The sequence below is a fragment of the Coenobita brevimanus genome, chromosome 7 (genome assembly GCF_032717465.1).
Source record: "Coenobita brevimanus isolate Jiangsu-jjx chromosome 7, ASM3271746v2, whole genome shotgun sequence".
Classification (NCBI taxonomy): Eukaryota; Metazoa; Arthropoda; class Malacostraca; order Decapoda; family Coenobitidae; genus Coenobita; species Coenobita brevimanus.
Window position 1 is genome coordinate 29,404,550 of NC_136960.1, and position 26,752 is coordinate 29,431,301.

Below are 26,752 nucleotides of genomic sequence, written 5' to 3' on the forward strand. Positions count from 1 at the left end.
GTCATATTTGGAAACCTGAGTGTGTCATGGACTATAATATAAACATGCGCCTCGTGGACCGGTCAGACTCCATGATATCGACGGTAGAGTGTCCCAGGACCACGATGAAGTGGTATAAGAAACTGTTCTTTCACTTGCTAGACATCACTGCTCTGAATTGCCACCACCTTCACGCCATGACAACAGGAGTTCAGGAAACATTTGAAGGGTTTGTGAGGGAGCTCACAAGAGAGTAGAAAGGCCCCACCATCGCACCCGCACTGCCCCTATTGTACAAACTCCCCTGGGAATATCCGGCCGCCATTTCCCCACTCCTATCCCTCCCCAGCCAAACAGACCTAGGCCCCAACGCAGGTGTCACGTGTGTAGCAATTCCCGGGTGAGACTCACGACACAGAGGAAGGACACCCGCTATGAGTGTGTGGAGTGTGACGTGGGTCTCTGTATTCACCCATGTTTCAGCGAATATCACACGTTGATGCAATTCTGATATGGTGTGAATGCGACAGGACGCTGAAACTATGAAGTAAATGCGACAGACAGACGCTGAGTGAATTTATGTCATGTTGATCTCCAAATATTAGTATAAAGTGCATATGGGTATAACAGAAGTGCAAAAATTGTATGTAAGTGTATAAATATGCTGTAAGTGGAGACATACATAGCGAGGGTTTTATGATGCGATATTCTGTCGCTCAGTGCAATAAATACGGCCCGTAATTATGTAATTATTATTATTGGAAATGCTTACGGGTATAATATAAGTTCAAATTATTGTAAGTGCTGAAATATATTCTAAGTCAAATATTCATAGCATGTGTATAGAGATGCGATATCCTGACGCTCAGGTGAATGAATAAGGCACGTAATAGTGAAAATAGAAGTCAACATGTGGTAAAGTGTGTAATATATGTGAAGAATTAGTATATTAGTGTGTGAGTATTATGTTGGTCGAAACATTCATTGCGAGGGTATTTTCATGCGATATTCTCACGCTGATTTGAATAAATAATGCCAGTAAGTATGTACAGTGCAGTATAGGGGTGTAAACGTGTGTAATGTAAGTGGGAAATTATAATTGGAGTGAATAAATAAAGTAGAAGATGAAACACGAGTGTTTGAGATCGTGGTTGCTACGTGAATATGCGCTAGCATATCGTTAAATGCCCTCGTAATGAATGAAAATAATTGAAAACATTTACAATGGTGGAGGAAAGGTTCTATGTAAAGGGAAAAATAATAGTAAAGTGATAAAACAATTGGGTATGTTGAAATACGAGTCATAGCGAGTGCGCTTACTAAGCTGATGTGCGCTAGACTTATGCTGCATGTGATCATAATGAATGAAAACATCTGAAAACACTTACAAACAGTTGTCATTGGTAAAATGTCGTTGAAACAGAAGTACACAAGTAGAAAGAATGATATGTTGACTGATACAAGAAACTTAGCATATAGCATGTTACGACTTGGACCTAACTCGCTATGCTCGCGTGATGGTACAATGCTTATTTTTCATATATATGTGTCTGAAATCCATTATATTGTTACTGTTATTGTTTATTAGTTCAAATTCAATAAATATAGAGGTGTTGTGTGTTGTTTCTCCCAGTATTCCTTACCATAGAAAACGTGAGCGCCTGGCACGTCAATGATAGAATATGCTACCTGGCTCGGGGGACCTCACCTGTTCTGACCACTTATAGACCACGGTAAGCCCTTTCTTGGTGATTTTCATTCGTTTTTCAACCTAAGCGGAAGTTTGAGCCAAAAAAAATTTTTTCCAAAAAGGGTCGGGACTGGGGGATGTCGGAGGGGTGGAAAACCTTGGGACGTGACTGGTCAAGTCGGATGCCAGAGTTACCAGATATGTTAATTTCTGTCGCAGAACTTTCTTGGGCTACTGTACATGATACAAATAATTATACAGGCATAACTCTACCAAGTTGTGTAAGAAAAATGTTTACAACAGTACTCAGTGTACGGTTAGCCAAATGTTGTGATGATAATTCTGTCATTAAGGAAATGCAAGCAGGATTTAAGGAGGGATATTCTACTACTGATCATGTCTTTGTATTAAACAATTTAATTGATCTGTTTCAGCACAAGAAGAAAAAATTGTATTGCCTGTATGTTGATTACAGAAAAGCTTTAGACCTTGTGAGGAGAGATGGCCTCTGGTATAAACTACTGAAGATGGGAATTAATGGTAAAATTATTAGAGTAATAAGGAATATGTACAGCAATATATAATCTTGTGTTTCAGTTAATCAAGAGGTCTCTGACTACTTTGTAAGTTATACTGGTGTTAGACAGGGAGAAAATCTGTCACCACTTCTTTTCTCTTTGTATGTGAATGATAATGAACAATACCTGTTAAAACATTATTGTAATTACATTGATACTGATGACGAATGGGTAGATAATATGCTTAAAGTTCTCGTCTTGATGTATGCAGATGATACTGTTATATTAGCTGAGAGTGAAGTAGGTATTTACAATGCACTTAAAGCTATGGAAATGTATTGTGACACATGGGAGTTAGATATCAATTGTAAAAAAAACAAAGATTACTATATTTAGCAAGACATAATGTGGAACAGAGGATTATAACTTTCAGTTTCAAGGAGAAAAGACTGAAATTGTTGAGGAATATAAATATTTGGGTATTATCATGAATTATGATGGAAGTTTTAAAACATGCCAGGAACAACTGGTGCAGAAGGGTAGGAGAGCAATGGACAGTTTGATTGCAAAGTGTCGTAAATTTGATTTGCCTATTGACTTGCAACTAGAGTTGTTTGATTCGATGGTATTACCGATCATTACATATGGCTGTGAGGTTTGGGGATACAGGTGCATAAAGGATATAGAGAAGGTACACTCATGATTAATCTCTGACCAGGGACGCGTGGCGGACGATGTTATGACCACACACGAGCCACGCATTCGAACACAGCCTCCGCACAAGTGGGCGGGGCAAAGAACTGTCACCAGGTGATCTGAAGCGTACTACTCCTCATATCATTGATATTACCACATTCTTATGGTTTCTCCTCCATAATATAATAATCTGTGTTTACTGACAGGGGCCGACATTTCTTCAATCAGTCTGCAGTTTAGCAGTTTCCAAGAAGTAAAAAAACATGTGCCACTTTATGTGGGTATTGGCATCATGTATACCGTAATAATTATATATGAATTAACGGCATTAACTGGCACACATTTTGACCAGAGGGGACATGCAGCGATGACGACGTCGCGTAGGAATAGGGTAATCATTCCCACTGGATGGCAACGGCATAGATATAAATAAGACTAGATGCCGTATTGCCCATTCTTGAGTACAGCGGCTATGCGTCTTTGCGGACGCCATGTTTGGGCGGTCAAGCATGTAATAGTGGGGCTTTTATTTTAGAGCGATTTCAGACTATGAAAATTAATGGTGTGGTGGAGGTGATGATGGTGGTTATTGTTGTGATGGAGATGATGGTAGTTATTGTAGTGGTAGTGGTGGTTGTTGCTGTGGTTGTGGTGGTGGTGATGTTGGTTTTTGTTGTTGTTGTGCTGGTGGTGATGGTGGTTTTTGTTGTTGTGGTGGTGGTAGTGGTTATTGTGTTGGTGGTGGTGGTGGTGGTTGTGTTAATTGTGGTTGTTGTTGTGTTAGTGGTGGTTGTTGTTGTGATGGTGGTGATGGTTGTGATGGTGTTATATTGTTGGCTGTTGAGGTGGTGATTGTGGTTGTTGTTGCTGTTGTGGTGGTTGTGGTGGTGGTGGCGATGGATGCTGTAGTTGTTGTGGTGGTGGTTGTTGTTGTGATGGTGGTGGTGGTTGTGATGGTGTTATAATGTTGGCTGTTGAGGTGGTGATTGTGGTTGTTGTTGCTGTTGTGGTGGTTGTGGTGGTGGTGGCGATGGATGCTGTAGTTGTTGTGGTAGTTGTTGTGCTGGTCATTGTTGTGATGGTGGTTATAGTTGTTGCTGCTGATGTTGTAGTGGTGGTGGTAGTTGTGGTGATGGTTGTAGTAGTGGTGGTGGTTGTTGTGATGATGCTTTTTGTGGTTGTTGTCGTTGTTGCTGTTGTGGTGGTAGTGGTTGTGTTAGTTTTTGTTATGGTGGTGGTGGTTGTTGTGTTGTGCTTGTTGCACTGGTGGTGGTGGTGGTTGTTGTGGTTGTTGTTGTTGTTGTTGTGGTTGTTGTTGTTGTTGTGGTTGTTGTTGTGGTGACTGGTGTTGTAGTGGTGGTTACTGTTGTGGTGATTGATGGTGTGGTTGTTGCTGTGGTGGTTATTGTGGTTGTTGTTGTGATGGTGGTGGTTGTTGTGGTGATGGTTGTTGTTGTGGTGGTGGTTATTGTTGTGGTGATTGTTGTTGTGGTTGTCGTTGTGGTTGTTATTGTGGTTGTTGTTGTGGTGGTGGGTGTTGTAGTGATGGTGGTTGTTGTCTTTGTGGTTGTTGTGGTGGTGGTAATTGTTGTTGTGATGGTTATTGTTGTGGTGGTTGATGTGATGGTGGTGGTGGTGGTGATTGTTGTTGTTGTTGTTGTTGTGGTGGTGGTGGTGGTGGTGGTGGTGGTGGTGATCGTTGTTGTGGTGGTGATCGTTGTTGTTGTGGTGGTGGTTGTTGTTGTGGTGGTGGTTATTGTTGTGGTGGTGGTTATTGTTGTGGTGGTGGTTATTGTTGTGGTGGTGGTTATTGTTGTGATGGTGGTGGTTGATGTGCTGGTGGTGGTTGATGTGCTGGTGGTTGTGGTGATGGTGGTGGTGGTTGTTGTTGTGGTGATTGTTGTTATGGTGGTGGATGTGGATGTTGATATTCTGGTGGTAGTGGTGGTTGTGGTGGTGGATGTGGATGTTGATATTCTGGTGGTAGTGGTGGTTGTGGTGGTGGATGTGGATGTTGATATTCTGGTGGTAGTGGTGGTTGTGGTGGTGGATGTGGATGTTGATATTCTGGTGGTAGTGGTGGTTGTGGTGGTGGATGTGGTGCTGGTGGTAGTGGTTGTTGTTGTTGTTGTGGTGGTGGTGGTGGTTGTGGTGGTGGCTGTGGTGGTTGTTGTTACGGTGGTGGCTGTTGTTGTGGTTGTAGTGGTTGTGGTTCCTGGTTCACCTGCAGCGTGAACTCGGTGGACTGCAGGCTCAAATTTCCTTTCTGCAACCCACCATCCTCCTTGCGGAGGATAGAGAAGCAGCTGAGGGACGTTTGCATAACCATGCAGTTGAGCCGCTCGTGCTATCGGTGTCACAGTAGATATATTCCCACGCTTTCTACACCCAAGAGCAGTACAGTGCTGTTGCAATTCAAGGTAAATAGTGGTCAGCTTTGACCGTCGTCAGAAGGACGACATCATCTGCCTCGACCTTTCCAAGATGGCGGCCGCGTAGACACTCCTAAAGTAGTGTCATGCGGCATCTAGGTTTATTTGTATCTATGGACAACGGGGCCTGTTATCTCTAAAGAAAAACATTCAGTTCAAAGTAGTTGTAATAGTAAATTTTTTTCAATGATATAAGTATTACAAAGCATTCTTACTTAACTCACCCCATCCCGATGTTTTCTGGGCAGTGGTACGCCCCAGTCCTGATATTTTTGGACCTTTTTTTTTCTTTTTGCTCAAACATCCGCTTTTGGTGAGAAACATCGAAAATTCATAGAGAAATCACTCACCTGGGGTTTAAAATACTCGATTTAGGTACGAGTACTTCCTTACCTGACTGGGTTTTCTAACAGGCTGGCACCAAAGAAAACGAGTTCTCTGGGAGGGTAACTATTTCACAACACTCATAAACGGTATTTATTTATTTACTTGCTACGAATTAATATGTAGTACAAGAGTATATTGGTTTTCAAACAGTAATATAGGCATTATAAGCATTGTTTCACTCACTAACTCATCACCATTCATGACCTTTTTTTTCCCACGTTACCTGATCATCATTTCTGACTGTTTCTTCCTCTAATGCTATGTAAACTTTGTCCTCCACATTGTCATCGATTGGGGAATCACTCTGGCCCTGAATGTCTTTATTGGCCAGGTCACTGGTAACAGATGAATTGCCGAGACAATGGCGTGCAGGGGGGGGTACAGGTTATGCGGTGTAAGGCATTATCCCTGCTGGCATCTTGTAGAGGAATAGAGGAAGGTGTCCCGTGTATACGTGCCAAAAATCGCTCGCGAAAATTGAAAATTGTGCAAATTTCAATGTTGCCGCGTTAATTCACGTCACTGGGACATGAGTGCACGTCATGTGCTGACGTTAATTCACGTCGCTGGGACGGCGCGGGTTATAACATGTGTGAATGCCGGTTGCTGAGGCAATTGTGGATATTTTTCTGCAATAACCTACCAACAGCTCGGTTAAAGGCTTGCCTCAAGAAATAGGTCAGTGAAAAAATAATCAGATTAATAAAACAGTATGAAATTCAAGTATCACACACTCAATAGAGACTATAAATAACAGCTATGACCAAATTTGTATATTTCTTACCATGCATATAGGCTATTACTTGAGAAAGTAATATAATATGTGAAACAAAAGTGCTTCAGTGATGCTTAGAAAATTGATAATTGAAGCACTAACCCTTTCTGGAACGATGGTGGAGTGTGTCAGACTGTGTAGCCTACGCCTGGCCACGACTTTGGCTAACTCTCTGGTCAGAGATTAGTGATCACGAGTGTACATGTTACATTCCTGAAGCATATACTTGATGTTCGTAAAACCACATGCAATGCCATGATTTATGGGGAGTTGGGTAAATATCCCATCGGTACGCATGTTAAAAGTAGAATGTTGAATTATTGGTCAAGAATAATTACTGGTAAGCAAGATAAATTTTGTTTTGTAATGTATCAGTGTCTTTACAAACTGTATAATGGAAACAGTTTCAAATCACAGTGGTTGAACTATATAAAAACTCTGTTGAATAATTTAGGTATGTCAGACATATGGTTGGGCCAAGAAGTTAATAATTGTTTATGGTTGAAACTTGCTTTTGAGAGAAAGGTTAAGGACCAGTGGATCACTGAATGACAGTCAGTACTGAATAGAAAATTATCATGTGCCATGTATGTTTCTCATAAAGATAGATTTGTCTTCGAGAGTTATCTAGTAAAATTACCAAAACTGCATGGGATTAACCTATGTAAATTCAGAACTAATAATCACAGATTACCCATTGTAACAGGTAGGTTCAACAGAACTCCTAGAGAAGAATGGTTCTGCAATAAATGTAATGATAATGTCCTTGGAGACGAGTATCATGTATTATTTGAGTGTACTAATGAAGACATCAAAGCATTGATTCTTAGGTATAAACCAATGTATTACAGAAATAATCCCAGTATATGTAAGTAGGCACAATTATTTCAGAGTAATAGCTATGTCATACAGTGCAAAGTAGCATTATTCGTCAAGTCTGTAAATAATATTTTTAGATAATTTGTATCGATAACCCTAGGATAAACTATATTGTGTACTAAAAGTGGGAGTTGTGCTCCATACTTTGTATAAAGTCTGAGCCTAATAAATATATGTCTCTCTCTCTCTCTCTCTCTCCCACTGTCAATTATCTTTCCTCATTCCCTCCCACGGTCTCAACCTTCGCTTCCTCCCACCCACTGTCTCTAACCTTCCCTCATCCCCTCCCTCAACGACTCTTACCGTCCCTTTCTCTCTCCCACTGTTTCTAACCTTCCCTCTCTCCCTTCCAGTGTCTCTTACCTTCACTCCCTCCCTCCCACTGTCTCATACCTTCCCTTCCTGCCATCCTGTGTTTCAAATCTTTCATCCCTTATTCCTTACCCCACACTCCTTCCCTTGCCCACCATCCCATCCCGCTTTGCTCGGTCATAGCCTGTTCCAACTCTCACTAGTGATGTCTACTTCCTCCCATCTCTCTCTCTCTCTCTCTCTCTCTCTCTCTCTCTCTCTCTCTCTCTCTCTCTCTCTCTGATATTCCTTAATTTCATCACTTCACCCTTCCCCATGCACTCTCGGTTTCTCATTTTATGTCTGTTTTCTATTTTCGTTTTTCCTCTCGACGTCTCCATCCTGCCCTCCACTCCCTTACTGTTATCTCTTTTTCACATCACCCCTAGCTTCATTCAGATTCTTTCCTCTCTGTTTATTTTCCTATTCTTTTGCTCTTCTTTCCCTCTCTTCTGTTTTTCCCTCCTTCCTACCTCCACTCGACCTCTCCCACTTCTCAAAATTTGCCACCTTTCTTTCAGTTTCCTCACCATTCTCCTATCTCCCCATTGCATGGCCTTTCACCACCTCTCTTTCTTTTTCTTCTCAACCCCAACCTTTCCACTTTGCTTTGCTTTCCTCTCACTCTATATCCTTTTTATGTTTGTGTAGTTTTCATGCACCTCCCCTTCCTTTTCTGTCTCCCTTCCCCTCTGCCTGCCTCCCGCATTTTCATACTGCCTGTTTCCCCTTCTTTCTTTTCTTTTCTTTTTTTTTTTATGTGTCCAGCTTTGGCCATAGATTTAGCAGCCCGTTCAATAAGGCCCAGCAGTCCTTCTACGCACCACACACCTCCCCTGTCACCTTCCTTCCCTCGTTTTCCTTTTTTTTTTTCCTTCCTCTTACTGCCTCTCCCTGCTCCTGCCTTCCCGTTTCTCTGCCTCGCTTTTCGCTTCCATTTGCCTTCCCCTCTACCCCTTCTTCTGGCTGCCTTCCACCTTTCTTGTCCTTACATATTCCATTCCCCTTACCACTTCTTTTGTCCCTCTCTCACCCTGTCTCCCACCTCCCTTCTTTCTCTCTCCTAGCCTCCTACCCAACACCTCCCCCTCTCCCTACCTCCCCACCTGCCTCATCTCCTGGCTAAGAGATAGGAATGCGAAGCACGTTCCGTGAAGCCTAAAATTAAGCGGTGTGGAACCATATCTCCGCAATAGGTAATAAGGTAAAATATACCATGCTGTCCTTATACTATCGCCGTAATAAGGCTTCGCAGCGACCATTCCACTTTTATTCGCTGTTATGGATTTTGGGGGGAGAGAACAAAATGAGTATGATGTCGATGGTGGAAAACTGGAGCATAATCTGTAGCTGATTAGCCACATTCCCACAATATGTAAAACACACTTCCTGTCCTAACTCGTGCGTTGGAAATAGCCGGAAAGGTCAACTGCTTGATTAAACAATGTTCCTTATTTGCCTACCTATTTCCCACGAGGAGGATAGTGGACTGCAGAAGGGGCAGTTACCCTGCAGTCCACCCAGTTGTCATTTCATATTGGCTTAGTTCTACAGCAACAACAATAATCCTTTTCTTTCACCATTATTGTAATGGCGTCCCTGGTGACCATTCCACTCTGTCTTTACTGTAATGGACTCTTTAAGATGAGATGGAAATGAATTTGTATTGAAATGATGCAATGAGAAGTGTCACCCCCGTAAAACACAGAATATACCTTGGCTTCCTTACGATTGCTCCGTAATCAAGGTTCACTGTGACATCCCCACAGATACTACAATTTTGTTACCATAACGTGACCCAGATTTTCTACGGTTTGCAGCTTACCTCTTGTAGTTCAGTTTCAGAAAAATATAATATTGCTGCTCTTCATAGTTTCCAAAGACTTCTTCGTGACTAGCATCATATTTTGGTATTGATCTACAGCTACAAATTATCATTCAAGACGAAGAGAAGGTAGCCAAACTTTAGGTTGGGTGTAAGTAAAGAGAGTTCTACTCAGTTTAATATTGCCGGTTTGTGCGACACTGGAGTGAACAATGTCGAGGATTCAATGGTTGATTTTGAAATGAAACAGTGTTCACCAAATCTTGACAACGCGTAAAATAGACAATTCCTAACTTCACCTCCGATGTCCCACCCCATCTTCTAATCACAATATGGACAATGACTTGGGGAGACTGTAGTCCATTCACCTTAATCATGGGGAAGTTTTGGTCTCTTTGCGGCACAATAAGACAGTAGTCATTTCATGACTAGCACCATATGCGACTATAAATATCATGTCGCAGCTCAGCATTCAAGATTGAGAGATGCCAATTTTATGCCTGGTTAAAGTGAACAGATTATTGGATGAATCTATTGCACATGAGTTAGAACTGGAGCGTAAATGAACTAATGAATATCCCTACCCGCAGAAGCAAGTATATAACACCCTGCTTTCCTGATTACCATGCCGTATTGCAGTGAAAGACTTCCATTACCTCACCCAACAGAAATGGGTTCTTATAGAGCGAGTTTAGAGTGAAATTGATGTCAGTGTAATAAGACTAGAGGATAAAATAAAACTGTGATTTATCCAAAATCCTTACAGTACTTTAAAACTACCTACCTTACTCCAGGTCCCGCAAGGAGAGCCCAGTGAAACAGTCCCACTCTGATTGAGCGGGACTGTTACACTGGGCAATGAATTCTCATAGAACAGTTCCTCTGGAAAGAGGGAGAAAGAATACTTCCCCAGTATCCCTGTTTGTTGTCATAAGAGGAAACTAAGAGGGACCCTTTTGTCTCCAGTCCTTCTCTCCTTTCTGTCCTTTCTTTCTCTTCTGTCCTACCATTCTTCTTGATATATCCGTATTTCTTTCAGTCATTAGTTTCCCTCTACTTCTATCAGGATAGACATTTGGCTACATGCCATGAATGATTAATGGACCTTGCATTGACTTCGTCGCCAAGCTATTGACTATACTCGTATCTCTGAGCCACTTCATTGCCAAACCACTTCTTTGGAAGCTATTTCAGTGCCAAAAGTACTCCAGTGCCAAGCCCACCTCAATGCTAAAACCACTTCAGTGCCAAAACCACTTTATTGCCAAAACCACTTCAATGCCAAGATCACTTCAATGCCAAGGTCACTTCAATGCCAAGATCATGTCAATGCCATGGTCACTTCAATGCTGAAACCATTTTAATGCCAAGACCACTTCAATGTCAAGACCATTTCATTGTCAAGACCATTGCAAGGACAAGATCATTTCATTGCCTAAACTACTTCTGGATCCCCTACTCCGTTTGTGTCCCAGTACCATTCATATCTTTTTTATATGAATTAGTGCAGTATAGTATCTTATATCTGGAGATAGGAATCCATTTCTCAATTCATTTCATATGGAGCAAGAAGGAAATGATTTTGATGTCAGTCAGTTTTAAAAAGAGCATAAATTGAGGACACCCCCGCTCCTCTGTATAGCACCAAACCCAAACCCACAGTCCCCCGTAGTCTTTCCCACATCTCCTACCTTTTCATATAAGCTCACAGTCCTCTCCTATCCAGACCCCAACCCCTTCTACGAGCTGTCAGTCCTCAGGCTTTAATCCCCCTGTTTTACAACCACCTTCCCACAGCTCTCAGCTCTCTGTGAAGCCAGCCCTTCCCACAGACCACCAGCCTGGGTGTTTGTGATGGCCCTTAGTTTAATGAATAACCAGATATTCTTACATGGATGTTATCTAAAGGAGAAGGCACCTCACTGTAGCATACAAAACAAAAGTGCCAGAATCCAATATCTTCCAAGTCAAAATAATGGTGTACCTGGTGTTTGGTTTGGAAAGAACTGTTTGATGACGGTTTGGGTCTGTCTGAGATGTTTGGATAGATTTTGAGGGAACGATATTTTTAACCGTCTTTGCCGAGGCAAATAATTTGAACTCTGGAACGATTTTTTTAGACGCAGGTATAGACAGTGATAAGGACCTATCTGAGGTGTATGTGTAGATGTTGAGGAAATTATGTACGAATATTCAACATCTAATGCCGAGGAGCTTCTCTCTAAGAAGGAACAGTCCAGCGTTTTATGTAAGAAGCACGAGTTTATCCTGCTTATTACCATGACAAATTTACCGTGTTTTTCTCCAATAGAGTTCCTTCACCTTGTTATAAGCACTTCATGCTTCACTGTCATTTCAAGAAGAAAATTTCTTCCCAATCTGAATCAAATCGTCTGCTGATGTCTTGATTAAAGTAAAGAAAAATTTAAGAGAAATATGAAGCGTCTTTAATCCTATGGCGTTATTTGGCAGCGTATTCTTGCTATTTACAGGTTATTTTATTCAATTTAATACAAACCTTTGTTAGTGAACGGTAAAGGAAAGCCATATAAATAGCACCCAAAGGATATTCCCCTAACTAAAGAAAGTCGTCTGAAGTAGCAAGAATAAATTGAAAAATACGACACCCGAGTGAAAGGGTAAAGTGACTACTGCTTTTTGGCTGACGCGTTGACTGATGCATCCTTACAGAACTTTCTTGAACGATATTCAATGCCTTTAAAATATAAAGGGCTTCTCTCAAGAGGCAAGTAACTGTCAAATCGAAACCGCAGCACTTTCATGAGGGAGTTAGCTAGTTTGGGGCTCAGTCAGACGGCATAGTGACTAACTTATTTATTATTTTCAAAACAAAATTGGTTGTGTGGCATGTTTGGGAATAATCGTTTAGGGGACACATGGAGTTGGGCTCACTACCTTAAAAAAAAAAAAAAAAAGGAAAGTGCAGTGCTAAAAAGAGGTCACTGTACCGAGGGGTAAGAGATTGAGATGGGAGGGAGAGGGAGGGTAATGGCTAATATGACCCAAGCTGGTGCTCAGGTCACAGCATTGTGCCAGGCAATTCAGGCAGGGAGGGATACTGAGGACACTGTAATCTTTACTTCTTTTGATACTGTAACTCTTTTGTCTTCTAATATGTAAGTCTTGAGTTTTGGTTAAAGTTATTGTGCTAGTTGAAGGCAGGAGGAGTTATTGATGATTACATGAAGTTGATCTTGATTTATTATCTTCAAGGAAAGTCTAAGTTGAGCAGTGTATGTATTACACAGGAACGTAATTTACTAAGTCTCGTCGGACCCCTCTTTTTATTTCCTCTCTCCACGGCCTGTTGGTTCTGTGGCTAGCCCCTTTCTGATCTCGAATTCCTACATTCTCGTTTAGCACGTGGGCTACACTGTCGTGGAAGCTTCTAGAACCCTGTATGTCTGTGTGTATGAAGTGCTTCTGGTGCCCACTGTCATACTGTTGATCAAGTATTTGCTGAACTCTTCCTTTTGGTCGATTCTCGCTGATACACTTCCTATCTCACACCCTGGCTGGTGTTTCTATCTATCTGTCTATCTATCTATTAGTTGTATTATTATAATATGAAGTCCTGACATTGCTCGGTCACGCCAGCTGGCGGTCCTCCGACAGCAATCAATATTGACATATGCTAATCTATTAATACATAACACTGATTATAATATTGCACAGATATAGTATTCATGTTAATATTGTAATGATTCAGTAATATTACATTTTAAACAAGTTATATACATAATTGAACAAATGCAATATAGTTAAATTGGTTATTGTATGACATATTGTAAGATGTGTATGTATAATATTCATATGCATCTATGCAAAATAAAGGAATAGTTCAAAGTGTAGATTATAGTAATTTTATATAGATATAATGATACTGGTATACTTCTATATCATGTGTCATTCATTTTTTTAAATTATATATAATTAATACTATATACAAAATATGTACACTTCATTCAGGGGAGTTTACTTGAATTCGCACTTTACCCCCACTAAATACTGACTCCAAGTTTGCAATTCTTGCATGCATTCTGTGCATTGCCATGTCACAAAGGACTGTTTCAGTTGGCTGAAACATGAAAATGTACGCAGGACAAAGGTGAACAGCATGTAAGGATGTATGGCACTTTCATTCAATCATTGGTTCATTTGCGAAAGTGGCAGTGTTCCGTCTCTTGGAGACCATGATGAGTTCAGTGTATGTGTTGATGTTGATGATGACCAAAGTGTTATTATTCTTAGAAGGGAAGGGGTGTATTTGGTATACTGTGAACAGGTAGTCAGTTATGAATGGTACATGAACCACTACTGATGTTGGTGTTAGTGTTGCTTCTAAATATGGAAAATATTGCATGAAATCCCTACTTAGGAACAAAAGCTTCAATTTATGTTTATTTATGCCTTGATTAATTATCTGACGTAGCTCATGAACTGGAAGTAAGTCAATTATGATCTTGCCATCACCGGCATTCGAAATTCCTTGCATAAGTGCCCTGTAACGAACTATAGTGTTGCCTAATTGGAGTAGAATTAGTGTCAATGTGTTCCATGATGATTGAGAAGTGTTGGAAAAGTGTTATGTTCCCTTCCATGGCATTTATTTTATCTACACTTTGGAGATCTATGTTTTCCGCCTTTTTCAGGTTTTTCACGAATGTCTTCATTGCTGAGATATGTCCTGCGATGAATTTATCTTGGTACGTTAGTACCTGGGCTATTTTATTAAAATTGTTGTTTAATTCTTGAAAGTCTTCCTCTGTAGCTAATCCAAAGATGTTCCCCAAAATTACACCACCCAGCTCAAACAAACCGCGCTTTTGGCGAGTACGTGTAATGTTGTTCGTGTCCCTTAATTCCTCCGTTCCATGAGATGGGAGATCTTGGATCATGATGAGCATAGTTGACTTCGCCTGTTCTATCTTCCATTTCGCTAACTTCACCATTTCATCCATTTCATCCATTTCCTTTGTGTTATGTGCTTGTGAAACATAGCCTCCTATCATGAAATCCAGGGTCCTCATGGGTCTGGCGATGTTCTCTAGATAAGAAGGTAATTTGTATAAGTAATCCAAACTTATTTCAGTACTCATGACATCTTATACGATTGACGTCGTGGCCGTTGGAGCTATAAGGCATCCTTGTCATACTCTGTGTTGGGGGTCTAAGTGAGCATATCCTCTTGCTGTGTAGAGGAGAATCCATAGTATAAGTCCCTTCATCGTTACCTACCGACAAAAAAAAAATCTAATAATTTTCTAATATGTTCATGCTGTGGTCGTTGATAGTGGTGATGTGCGTTACGGTTGACTAACGAAGAACAATAACATGAGTGTTATTTAGAGAAGGAGTTTAAATCGTTATTTAAATCATGTAAATGATGTACTGTAGATTTTTTTGGAACAGTTGCACATATGTTTGATTGTTTGGTATATGACCTTAATTTATTTTTGTAATTATTGTTGTTTTCTTGATTGGTTTCATGAGTCATGTTCGGTTGTTCGGTGGTATCCAAGGCTGTGTAATTATCGGATAGTTCCCTTGAAACTCGTTTTAAATGGTCAACTTGAACTTATTTCTCTTCGGCACTTGACAGTGATCTAATTAAAACTTTTTTGCTTTTATGTTAATTACTCTGTATGGGCCCTCAAATTTCGGGGATAATTCATTGTCTCGTATGAATGGTACCATAGACAATGTCTCCTAAGCTGATAGGCGAGTCTCTTGTCTTTTTATTAAATGCCTCTGTCATTTCTTCCTTGGACATCTTTAACTGTTTTTTTGACTCTTTTATATATGTCCCGGAAGTCACGTAAACGGAGTTTAGAGTAATCATCGTAGTTGTATATGGGAGGATTTTCACTTTCTAGAATTTCATATGGTAATTTATTATCTGTCCCATATATAATGAAATGCGGTGTGTCTCCTACAGATTTATTTATAGATCCATTAATTGAGGCTTCTACTCTGGGAATCTAATCATCCCAGCTTGCATAATTTTCATTCAGAATGTGTCGTAGCACATCTAATACTTTTTTTGTTTTGTCTTTCTACGAACCCATTGGATGCTGGGTGACAGACTAAAACTTTAACCTTTTTGATACTGTATTGTTTACATATTTCTTGTAAGATATCAGAATTAAATTATCCTCCATTATCACTTATTAGTACCTTTGGGGTAGTAAAGTGACATATTACATTATCTGTTATTGCCTTTCCTACTGTCTCTGCTGTTTTATCCTTAATTGGGGCTAAAATTATATAACGGGAAAAATGATCTGCTGCTACGAATAGATGTTGGTTATTATTGTATGATAATGGCATCTTGAGTAAATCAACCTTGACAACGTCCCATGGTTGTTGTGGTACAGGGTAATTACCCATCGGTGCAGGTGTGATTGGGTATCCTTTGTGTTTTGCACATGATTCGCATCTGTCTATATGATTGTTTATATCTTTTCGTAATGACGGCCAGTAATATAACAACTGGACTTGTTTGAATGTCCTATCCTTCCCAGGATGTCCTGCATGTGGGCTATCGTGTATCGTTCATAATACTTAGGGTATCATGTCATTAGGTACCACTAATTGTTTATTTCTTCGGTGTTTTGGTTATCCTGGGTTGATCCTGTATAAGGCATTATTGATTAATGTGAATTGTTCTAGTGGTATAGTCAGCCAAAAAAGTCGTGTCATCGTTCCGAACCCCGTAAATATTCAAACAGATAAGTCGAAGCAGCAGGGATAGCTTCACAAGTCTGGCAACTGTGTCAGACCAGACGGTGGTGGGGGTGAGTGGTTTGGGGTGTCATGTACTACTGTCGGGTGGAAATTGTTGGGAATAACATACTGGGTAATAGGGTTATAGTCAACTTTTATCACTTATGTCACTAAATGTCTTCATATCCATCATCATGAGTTTACATGTAATCAGAATATACTGCAGTTTCATATACACGGGTTGCCATGTCTAATTCATCTTTGATATTTGGAATACTACAGAGGAGGGAATAACGGTGGAATACGTTTCATAACGAGTGTTTGGAATTTAATGAAACGTCACAATTATAGTACAAAACAGCATTTTAATGATAACTAGAATCTCCCATCTATTTCCCCTCCTCCAGTATAGATAACTGAATAACATTGAAGATATGACTATACAGTATGTTGGTGGGTGTATATCTTGGTATCATCACCATGCGTAACACCTGTGGCTAGGTTTCCCCATAGATATAAGTAAGACTAGATGCCGCATCGCCCATTCTTCAGTACAGCAGCGGTGCGTCTGTGCGGCCGTCATCTTGGAGCGGTCAAGCACGTAATTGTGGGGCTTGTTTTAGAGTGAATTCAGAGTATGAAAATGAATTTTGTTGTGGAGGAGGTGGTGATGGTCGTTATTCTTGTGGTAGTGGTGATAGTGGTTATTGTTGTGGTGGTGGTGATGGTGGTTTTGCTTGTGGTGGTGCTGATGGTGGTTTTGATGTGGTGGTGGTAATGGTGATTTTTGTTGTTGTGGTGGCGGTTGTTGCTGTTGTTGTGGTGGTGGTGATGGTGGTTTTTGTTTTTGTGGTGCTGATAGTGATGGTGGTTTTTGGTGTTGTTGTTGTGGTGGTGATGATGGTAGTTTTTGGTGGTGTTGTGGTGGTGGTGATGATGGTAGTTTTTGGTGTTGTTGTTGTGGTGGTGATGATGGTGGTTTTTGGTGTTGTTGTTGTGGTGGTGATGATGGTAGTTTTTGGTGGTGTTGTGGTGGTGGTGATGATGGTGGTTTTTGGTGTTGTTGTGGTGGTGGTGATGATGGTAGTTTTTGGTGGTGTTGTGGTGGTGGTGATGATGGTGGTTTTTGGTGTTGTTGTGGTGGTGGTGATGATGGTGGTTTTTGGCGTGATGGTGGTGATGGTGGTGGTGGTGGTGTTGGTGGGTTTTGTAGTTGTGGTGGTTGTGGTGGTTATTTTGGTGGTAGTGGTTGTTGTGTTGATGGTGATTGTTGTGGTGATTGTTGTTGTGGTGGTGGTGGTGGTCATTGTGGTGGTTGTTGTTGTGATGATGGTTATAATGGTAGCTGTTGTGGTGGTGGTTGTTGTGGTGGTGGTTGTTGTGGAGGTGGTTGTAGTGGTGGTGGTTGTAGTGGTGGTGGTTGTAGTGGTGGTGGTTGTAGTGGTGGTGGTTGTAGTGATGGTGGTTGTTGTGGTGGTGGTTGTTGTGGTGGTTATTGTGATGGTAGTGGTTGCTGTGATGGTGGTGGTTGTTGTGATGGTGGTTGTGGTGATGGTGGTGCTTGCTGTGATGGTGGTGGTTGTTGTCGTGGTAATTGTTGTTGTGGTGGTTGTGGTTGTTGTTGCTGTTGTGGTGGTGGTGGTGGTTGTGGTGGTGGATGTGGTGGTGGTGGTTGTGGTTGTTGTTGTTGTTGTTGTGGTGGTGGTGGTGTTACTATGGTTGTTGTTATTGTTGTTGTTGTTGTTGTGGTGGTGGTGGTGTTACTATGGTTGTTGTTATTGTTGTTGTTGTTGTTGTGGTGGTGGTGGTGGTGGTGGTGATGGTGGTGGTGGTGGTGGTGGTGGTGGTTGTTGTTGTGTGGTGGTGGTGGTCATTGTGGTGGTTGTTGTTGTGATGATGGTTATAATGGTAGCTGTTATGGTGGTGGTGGTTGTGGAGGAGGTTATAGTGGTGGTGGTTGTTGTGGTGGTTATTTTGATGGTAGTGGTTGCTGTGATGGTGGTGGTTGTTGTGATGGTGGTTGTGGTGATTGTGGTGGTTGCTGTGATGGTGGTGGTTGTTGTTGTCGTGGTAATTGTTGTTGTGGTGGTTGTGGTTGTTGTTGCTGTTGTGGTGGTGGTGGTGGTTGAGGTGGTGGATGTGGTGGTGGTGGTTGTGGTGGTGGATGTGGTGGTGGTGGTTGTGGTGGTGGATGTGGTAGTGGTGGTTGTGGTTGTTGTAGTTGTGGTGGTGGTGGTGATGGTGGTGTTACTATGGTTGTTGTTATTGTTGTTGTTGTTGTTGTGGTGGTGGTGGTGATGGTGGTGGTGGTTATGGTGGTGGTGGTGATGGTGGTGGTGGTGATGGTGGTGGTGGTGGTGGTTATGGTGGTGGTGGTGATGGTGGTGGTGGTGGTGGTTATGGTGGTGTTGGTTGTTGTTATGGTGGTTGTGGTGGTGGTTGTTGTTGTGTGGTGGTGGTGGTTATTGTTGTTGTTGTGGTGGTGGTGGTTGTTGTTATGGTGGTGGTGGTGGTGGTTGTTATGGTGGTGGTGGTGGTTGCTGTTGTTGTTGTTGTGGTTGTGGTTGTTGTGGTTGTGGTTGTTGTGGTTGTGGTTGTTGTGGTTGTTGTGGTTGTGGTTGTTGTGGTTGTGGTTGTTGTGGTTGTGGTTGTTGTGGTTGTGGTTGTTGTGGTTGTGGTTGTTGTTGTTGTGGTTGTGTTTGTTGTTGTTATTGTGGTTGTTGTTATGGTTGTTGTTGTTATGGTGGTGGTGGTGATGGTTTTTGTTGTTTTTGTGGTGGTGGTGGTTGTTGTGGTGGTGGTTGTTGTTGTTGTTATGGTGTTGGTGGTGGTGGTTGTTGTTATGGTGGTTGTTTTTGTTGTCGTGGTGGTGGTGGTGGTGATGGTGGTGGTGGTGGTGGTGGTGGTTGTGGTGGTGATAGTTGTTATGGTTGTTGTTGTTGTTATTGTGGTTATGGTTGTTGTTGTGGTTGTTGTTGTGGTGGTGGTGGTTGTTATGGTTGTTGTTGTTGTTGTTGTTATGGTGGTGGTGGTTGTTATGGTTGTTGTTGTTGTTGTTATGGTGGTGGTGGTTCTTGTTGTTGTTGTGGTGGTGGTGGTTGTCGTTGTAATGGTGGTCCTTGTTGTTGTTATTGTTGTTGTTGTTGTTATGGTTGTTATTGTTGTTGTTGTTGTTGTTGTGGTGGTGGTGGTGGTGGTAGTAGTGGTTGTGGTTGTTGTTGTGGTGGTGGTGGTTGTTGTTGCTGTTGTGGTGGTGGTTGTTGTTGTTGCTGTTGTGGTGATGGTGGTGGTTGTGGTTGTTGTTGTGGTGGTGGTGCTGCTGCTGATTATTGTTATTGTTGTTGGAGGTGGTTGCTGTTGTTGTTGTGGTTGTTGTTGTTGTTGCTGTGGTGGTGGTTGTTGTTGTTGTTGTGGTTGTTGTTGTTGTTGCTGTGGTGGTGGTTGTTGTTGTTATGGTGCTGGTGGTGGTGGTGGTTGTTGTTGTAATGGTGGTGGTGGTGGTTGGTGTTGTTGTTGTGGTGGTGGTGATTGTTGTTATGGTGGTGGATGTGGTGGTTGTTTTTATGGTGGTAGTGGTGGTGGTAGTTGTTGTTATGGTTGTTGTTGTTGTTGTTGTTGTGGTGGTGGTGGTGGTGGTGGTGGTGGTGGTGGTGGTGGTGGTTGTTCTGGTGGTGGTGGTGGTTGTTCTGTTGGTGGTATTTGTTGTTGTGCTGGTTGTTGTTGTTGTTATTGTCATTGTGTGGTGGTGGTGGTGATGGTGGTGGTGGTGGTTGTTATTGTGGTAGTGGTGGTTGCTGTTGTTGTGTTTGTGGTTGTTGTTGTTGTTGTGGTGGTGGTGGTGGTTGTTGTTATGTTTGTGATGGTGGTGGTGGTTGTTGTTGTTATGGTTGTTGCTGTTGCTGTTGTTGTGGTGGTGGTGGTGGTTGTTATGTTTGTGATGGTGGTGGTTGCTGTTGTTGTTGTGGTGGTGGTGGTGGTTGTTGTTGTTATGGTTGTTGTTGTTGCTGTTGTTGTGGTGGTGGTGGTGGTGGTTCTTGTTGTTATGGTGGTGGTGGTTGTCATTGTTGTTATTGTTGTTGTTGTTGTTGTTATGGCTGTTGTTGTTGTTGTTGTTGTGGTGGTGGTGGTGGTTATTGTAGTAGTAGTAGTAGTAGTTGTTCCCTAGGCAGTCTGGCTGGACAGCCCCGAGTCCCTTAGGAAGGCCATGGCTGAGATCGGGCTTTCCCACGGAGCTCTCAAAGAGTGTATGTTGTGTTGTTGGCGTAGGTGATTGTGTGCAATGCAGTCTTTCATAATGTGCTTAATAGTATGGGGTGCTGTGTTGCATCCTGGACAGGCATCAGCAACGGAGTCATCCAGCCTCTTCTGGTAGCTGAAGAGGGCTGGATGGTGCCCACATCTCAGCGTGGTCAGGTGGACCCTATCCTCACGAGGAAGATAGGATTCAGAAGGGTGGATGTCAGGAGGCCGTGCTTGCAGCTGTGTGTTGTCTTTAACCCACCGCGTCCCATCGACGTATGGGTACGTTGCAACATTTTGCATTTGCCAGTCCCGACGATGTACTGGTACGTTGTGCAATTGCAAGGTCCCTAATTTGCACAATTTTCAAATTTTTTTGCGTGATTTTTCGTATGTATACACGGGACACCTTCCTCTATTTCTCTACAAGACACCAAGCAAGGACAATGCCTTACACCACATAACCTCCCCCTCCCCCCTGCACGCCAGTGTCTCGGCAATTCACCTGTTACCAGTGACCTGGCCAATAAAGACATTCAGGGCCAGAGTGATTCCCCAATCGATGACAATGTGGAGGACAAAGTTTACATAGCATTAGAGGAAGAAACAGTCAGAAATAATGATCAGGTAATGTGGCAAAAGAAGGTCAGGTATGATCAGGTAATGTGGCAAAAGAAGGTCAGGTATGGTGATGAGTTAGTGAGTGAAACAATGCTTATAATGCCTATATTACTGTTTGAAAACCAATATGCTCTCATACTACATACAAATTCTTACCAAGTGAATAAATAAATACCGTTTATGAGTGGTGTGAAATAGTTACCCTCCCAGAGAACTCGTTTTCTTTGGTGTCAGCCTGTTAGAAAACCCAGTCAGGTATGGAGGTACTGCTACCTGGATCGAGTATTTTAAACCTCAGGTGAGCGATTCCTCTATGAAATTACGATGTTTCTCATCGAAAGCGGAGGTTTTAGCCAAAAAAAAATGTTTCGAAAATACCTCGGGATTGGGGGGTGTTGGAGGTGCGGAACAGCTCAGGACATAACAGGTTGACTGAATGGAGCGGCGAGTGATCTGAGTGTGGATATGCTTCTGGAAGCTGGTCTGAGGTGGGCGAGGGGGTAGAGATGACAGTATTTGTGTATGGTATCATGTGCTGGGTGTTGTTTTGATGTTCCTTGGTGTGGGTGGATGTGCTGCCATGTACTGTAGTGGATGTTGTGGGTTTGTGGAGGCTGCAGCAAGAAACTAGGTGCCTCTCATGTCTAGGTGATCCTTGACTTTGAGGATTTTGGTTTCTTGATGTAGGTGGTCGTGGGTGTAGTAGCTGTGCAGCCTGTGATTATTTTTAGGGCCTTGTTCTGTATGGTCTGTAGGGTGTTGTAGTGTGTTTTGGTGAGGTTAGAAGCCCAGGCAGGGCTTGCATAATTCATCACTGAACGTATGTATTGTTTGTATACTTTGGTGGTGGTTTCTTTGTTGTGTCTGAAAGTTGTATGGGCAAGTGACCTCAAAGCATTAAGTCTTGGTGTTATTTTATTTTTAATGTTTGTGATGTGTTGTTTAAATGACATTGATGTATTGTATGTTACACCAAGGATTTTGTGTGTGTGTGGTAGGGGAGTGTTGATTATGGTGAGGTGTGGGATGTGGCTGTGTTCTGCTGTCCAGTTTGTGAGAAGAGTCACTGTAGATTTGGCTGGGGCTATATTGAGCCTGTTTGTGGTGAACCATTCGTGTAGTGTGTTGAGGTAAGGTTGAATGATGTGTGCAGCTGTGTTTGCATTTTGGTGTGTACATGTAAGTGTTATATCATCTGCATAGGGAGCTATGTGTATCTGTGGTGTGTAGGGTGAGGGTACGTCGTGCATGTATAGGCTTAAGAGTGTAGGGGACAAAACAGATGCTTGGGGGACGCCGTTTGTGAAGTTTCTGATGTTAGAAGACTGACCGGCAAATGTTACGTGTGCACATCTGCCTGCTAAGTAGTTTGCCAGCCATATGCTTTTTGTGTTATTGTGCATGTTTGTGTTGAGTATTTTGTTTGTGAGGTTGTGGCGGGGGATGGCATCAAAAGCTTTGCTAATGTCTAGTGTGACTAGGGGTGTTCTGTGTGGTGGCCTAGCTGAATTCATGCCATCTAAAACTCTCTGTGCAAGGTCTGTAAGAAGGGTGTTTGTGGAGTGTAATGGCCTAAAGCCGTCTTGTGACAGGACTAGGGGAATGTGAGGTGTGACTAGTTGTAGTATCAGTCGTTCAGTGACCTTAGAGGGGGTGCAGAGGAGTGTGATGGGACGATGTGAGGAGGGTAACGTGGGGTCTTTGTTGGGTTTAGGGATAGTGATGATATTGCCATGCTTCCAGATGTTGGGTATTATGTTGTGTGAGTAGCTGTAGTTTGATATGTTGGTGAGTGTTTGTATGCCTTCTGGTCCTAGGTGTTTAAGGTGAATGTTGCTTATGTTGTCTGATCCACGGATAAATGAGTGCTTGAGGTTGTTAATGATGTGCTTCATCTGGCTGTAAGTGAAAGGTGCGTAGTCTGGGTCTGTGGGGAACTGTCTCTTATGTCGGATGATACGTTGGTCTTCAGGATGGGGGTTTAGATGGCTGACTTGTGAAAAGTGATTAATGAGAGTGTTTGCTTGTTGTTTGTTTGAGGGTATAGTGTCTGTTGTTGTGATGGCAGCATGTGATTGTGTGGTGTTGCTGTTAGAAAGTGTGATGCTGTTTAGTGTTTTGTAGAGTTTGCTGATGTTTGTTTTGTGGTCAAGTGTTTGGAGGTAATTTTTCCAGTTTACTGTTTGCTGTTCTGATATTTTATTGTTTATCTGAGTGTTGAGTTCTTGTATTTGTTGTATGGTGTCTTGTGTATGGGGTGTTGGGGAGTGTCACAGTGTTTCCTGTTGTCTGATGAGGCCTTGAATTTCTGGTGTGAAGTTGGGGTTGTGTCTCTTTCTGTTGCCTCTATGGATGTGTCTTTTGTCTGCGTTTTGTATGATTGTATTGAAAGTGTGCACAGCGGTGTTGATGTTTGTGATGGGTGTACATTTTAGTGTTTCGAAATGTTGTTCTGTTTCAGTTACAAAGGCCTCTCAGTTGGCTCTCTTATAATTTGTGTATGTGTGTTTGTGGCCAGCTGGGGTGATTCTGGTTTTGGTAGTGATGATGATTGGGAGGTGATCAGAACCTAGGGTTTTGACCACTCTCCATGATATAGTGGGGGCGAGGTTTGGGGAGCAGAAGGTGATGTCTGGAGATGATGGGAGGAAGAGGGCTTGGTGTGGGATATCGGTACGTTGGTCTAGACTGTTTAGTATGAAGAGATGATCTGTCTGGGATTGTACCAGCCCTCTGTCTGTGGCAGGGTTGTTGACATTCCAGGCCGATGACTTGGCGTTGAAATCACCACCCAGGATGATGTTGGGTATGTTAATGATGTGATGTATCTGTGGAGAGTAATTGTGTGGTACTGTAGGGGATGACTGGGGGGGAATGTATGTGTTAGCGATTGTTATGTATGATTTGTTACCAGTGCTTATTTTAATTGATTGTATTTCTGTTGTGGTGATATGTGGGGGGAGAAGTGACTGTGTGTGCACTGGTATCTGCAAAGTTGATGGATTTGTGTACCAGGGTGATGAGTCCACCACCACCGCCGTCAGCCTGGTCTTGTAGAATGGTGGTGAAGTTATGAAATGTCGGTGTTTTCTGTGCTCTGTGTAGTTTTGTTTCTTATAAGATGGCAATGTGTATGCTCTGTTGTTTGATGAATTGTGTGTGTTCATGTATTTTGGTGTTTATCTATCTATGATTAACTGAAGGATGTTTAAGTTGTGTGTGCGATGTGTCTTGGCTGCTGCAGCACAGGGGGTAGGTGGTGTGGGTGGAGGGGAAGGGGTAGGAGGAGGTTGTGATGGAGATAAGTGTTGAGGTGGATTAGGATGGGTTGGAATGGGAGGAGTTGGGGGACTGGATTGTGTGGGAAAGGTTGGTGGGTTTGGCTGTGGAGGTGTGAAGGAAGTAGGAGTAGGATTGGAAGGGGGGTTGATGGGTGGGGGGAAGGAGCATAAGGAGTAGGTCCAGGTGTTTGTGTAATGTTTTCTGGATGCAAGTGTTGTGCAGGTGTAATGGGTCCAGTTCTTGCAGGAATTGCACTGAAATGAACCCTTTGTCTGTCGGCTCGACGTGATAGGTTTTGAGCATGTTGGACATATGTATTTGTTGGTGGGTCCTGGATTGCTCTCAATGTCCCTGGCTAGAAGAAGTCGAGGAATGACACCCAGGGAGTCATTTCTTGGTGTAGAAAAAACTGGTGTTGTTGTGTGTGTTGTGTTGGGAGATGTGGTACTTGCCCGGGCGACCGAAGCCACTCCCAGGTACTCGAGCCCAGTAAGGGGCCGGGGGGGTTTGCGGTGGTTTGGCCCCCATGCTGTCCTCCTCTTCTCTTCGACAGCCTTTGGGGGGTAGACCCGCGACGAAGACGCCACCGCTCCAGGTCCTGGTTGTTGTTGTTATGGTGGTTGTGGTGGTGATTATTGTTGTTGTTGTGGTGGTGGTGGTGACTGCTGTTGTGTTGTGGTGGTGGTTGTTGTTATGGTGTTGTTGGTGGTGGTGGTTGTAATGGTGGTGGTGGTGGTTGTTGTTGTAATGGTGGTGGTGGTGGTTGTTGTTATGGTGGTGGTGGTGGTTGTTGTTGTGGTGGTGGTGGTGGTTGTTGTTGTGGTGGTGGTGGTTGTTGTTGTTATGGTGGTAGTGGTGGTTGTTGTTGTTGTGGTGGTGGTGGTGGTTGTTGTTATGGTGTTGGTGGTGGTGGTGGTTGTTTTGGTTGTTGTTGTTGTTGTTGTGGTGGTGGTGGTGGTTGTTATGGTTGTTGTTGTTGTTGTGGTGGTAGTGGTGGTTGTTGTTATGGTGGTGGTTATTGTTATGGTTGTTGTTGTTGTTGTTGTTGTTGTTGTGGTGGTGGTGGTCGTCGTCGTCGTTATGGTGGTAGTGGAGGTTGCTGATGTTGTGGTGGTGGTGGTGGTGGTGGTGGTCGTCGTTGTTATGGTGGTAGTGGAGGTTGCTGATGTTGTGGTAGTGGTGGTTGTTGTTGTTGTGGTGATGGTGGTTGTTGTTATGGTGGTGATGGTGGTGGTGGTTGTTGTTATAGTGGTGGTGGTGGTGGTGGTGGTTGTTATGGTGGTGGTGGTGGTTGTTGTTGTTATAGTGGTGGTGGTGGTGGTGGTGGTTGTTGTTATGGTGGTGGTGGTGGTGGTGGTTGTTGTTATGGTGGTGATGGTGGTGGTGGTGGTTGTTGTTATAGTGGTGATGGTGGTGGTGGTGGTTGTTGTTATGGTTGTTATTGATTTTGTTGTTGTTGTGGTGGTGGTGGTGATGGTTGTTATGGTGTTGGTGGTGGTTGTTGTTGTGGTGGTGGTGGTGTTGTTGTGGTTGTTGTTGTTGTTGTTGTTGTTGTTGTGGTGGTGGTGGTGGTGGTGGTGGTGGTTGTTGTGGTGGTTGCTGCTGTGGTGGTTGCTGCTGTGGTGGTGGTCTGTTGTGGCAGTGGTTGTTATGGTGGTGGTGGTGGCTGTTGTGTTGACGGTTGTTGCACTTGTGGTTGTTGTGGTGGTGGTGGTGGTGGTTGTGGTGGTGGTTGTTGTGATGGTGGTTGTGGTGATGATTGTTGTTGTGGTGGTGGTTGTTGTGGTGGCCAATATTCTTGTGATGGTGGTGCTTCAGGGGGCAGAGGTTGTGGTGACGGTGGTGGTTGTTGTTGTGATGGTGAAGGTTGCTGTGGTCGTGGTTGTTATGGTGGTAGCTGTTATTGTGCTGGTAATGGTTGTTGTTCCTGATTCATCTGAAAAGTGATCTCGGTGAACTGCAGGTTTAAATTCCCTTCTGGAACCCACCATCCTCCTTTTGGGGATAGGGAAGCAGCTGAGGGACGTTTGCACAATCAGAGACTTGAGCCGCTTATGCTATCAGTGTCAGTATAGATATATTCCGATGCTTCTACACCCAAATGCAGCACAGTGCTGCTGCATTGCTAGGTAAATGGTGGTCAACTTTGACCATCGTCAGGAACACATCGTCTGTCTCGACCGTTGCAAGATGGCGGCATGGCAGACGCATCTAAAGTAGTGTCATGCGGCATCTAGGCTTATTTATATCTATGGGTTTCCCTTACCCGTTTACCAAAACACTAACCACCTGTGGAACGCTTTTCTCGTTATTTCTGTGAAGGTGCCGCAT